This window comes from Morone saxatilis, unplaced genomic scaffold, assembly GCF_004916995.1.
Source record: "Morone saxatilis isolate NCDOM2014 unplaced genomic scaffold, NCSU_SB_2.0 Contig4, whole genome shotgun sequence".
NCBI lineage: Eukaryota > Metazoa > Chordata > Actinopteri > Moronidae > Morone > Morone saxatilis.
Window position 1 is genome coordinate 4,141,191 of NW_023339984.1, and position 1,892 is coordinate 4,143,082.

Here is a 1,892-nt window from a genome sequence, read left to right on the forward strand (position 1 = left end):
TCCAGTGTGAAGCAGTAGAACTGGGCATGTTACATTTGCACGGTGTGAGTAAGATGAAAAGTTGTAACAATCTCTTTGAACATGTATTGTACATTTACATAGATTTACAGATAAATATGTGTTTTTGTCTTTCTCATGGTCTGAGATGTACAGAGTTTCAAATATGAATATACAGCATTTCAAATATGGTCACCATGACTTCTGTAAATAATAGTGCACAATTTTCACTTGTCATTCAGTGATATATACAACAACAACTAGCGTCATGAATAAAATGAAAGTGGAAGAAAAAGTGTGGTCTATCAATCTGTCAGAGTAATCTTTGGTGGTCTCTGGGCGGGTAGATAGGACAGAGCTGTGTTTAAAAAAAGAAACGTCTGGCAGAACACTTTGTGCTACTAGCTTCAGTTTGGCTAGTATCACAAAGTGTTCCGCCTGGATGTGACACAGGACTTCTGGTGTTATAGCGCCACACAGGTGACTAAGTGTTTAGTCTGAGAGGCTTCGGTTTTCTTCCACATTTTAAATAATTATAATCAAATCAATAACAAAAACAAAAAACAAATGTATTTGGGGTGGGTGCTGTCTTTTAGTGTCCTTTGGGCTCTGTGCAGGCACCTCACCTTTTAGTCGCCCGCAGGACGTATTTTTCATTTGGAACAGGCAACTCAATAGATATTATTCTGGGGAAATCCCCAATAGAGCCGACACAGGAAACCTATACAGAATACCCTGAATCTTAGCCATGAAGCAAATTACCAAGAACTGACTAAAACAGTTAAACCCATCAGTGCAAAGATGGAAAGTAAAGATAAAGGAAATATCAGAGATGGAATAAATAACACCCAGATTGAGAGATGAAGAATTAAAGTATAAAAGACTGTGACTGAAGTGGAGTTACAAGGCCATGAATTAGGAATAAATTAATGATATAAATTAATATGAATATAGAATAAATTTGTAAAATGTATTTTCACACACACAGAGGAAATGTCTATGTATGTATGTATGTATGTATATATGTATGTATGTATGTATGTATCTATATTATTTAATTTTATATATACATATATGTCTTTGTTAAATGTGCTTACTTATTTATCTTTCTTACAAATGAGATGAAATTGCATAATTTCCTTTTTTTTAATGTTTCACTCTGTTGGTGGCACTTGGTGTTATGTTATGCAATAAAAGTATTAAAAAAATGAAGGTTGCAACAATGGTTTACATAATATCCCAGTAGAGGAGATTATTTTCCTTATTTTAAGAGTAAGACCAGTGTGTGCACAAACGGGCATTAGATCCGACTCAGGGAGCACTGGAATGTTTCAGATAGAGTTGCCTAGAGCAACAATGATGGTTTTGGTTGCTTCATGGGATTCCTCAACAATAAGAGAAATATAGAATATCCTCAGCCTAATCCTTCAAATTTAAACTGAAATATGTTGCAACTTCAATTTGGGAATAATTGGTCTATAATTAGTGGGCACTTGGCAATAAATATGTCTGTAAAATCTTCCTGTCAGAGATGCTTTTGTTAAAAAAAAAGATAGACACAAGGTACTCATTTTGGTTTTTAGTTCCCTAATTTGAATATTAGTTCGATGTTTGTTGGTTGTTGTTCTCTGACAGAACCTTTACAGTTATGGTGTTGATGTCCCATAGTTCTACATTCTGTACACCGTGAACTTGAGGTTCAGTTGTAGATTCTCACTCAGTTGGTATCTGAATGCTTGGCTATATCCAAACCCTCTGAAAGACATATTGGTTCTCTGTGTTCAACAAACCTGTTGCATCTCTTAAAAATAGACACTCACTTAATTTTTAAGTCCAAAAATGAGACCGTCCACTTTCTCTGAAGAAGAGCGACATCGCTACCAAGCAGAGATCAG

At 35.2% G+C, this 1,892-nt stretch overlaps 1 pseudogene; it reads left to right on the plus strand.

Moving 5' to 3' along the window:
- The window catches only part of LOC118338413, a 12,126-nt pseudogene that overhangs the window by 4,340 nt on the left and 5,894 nt on the right, over positions 1 to 1,892 (plus strand).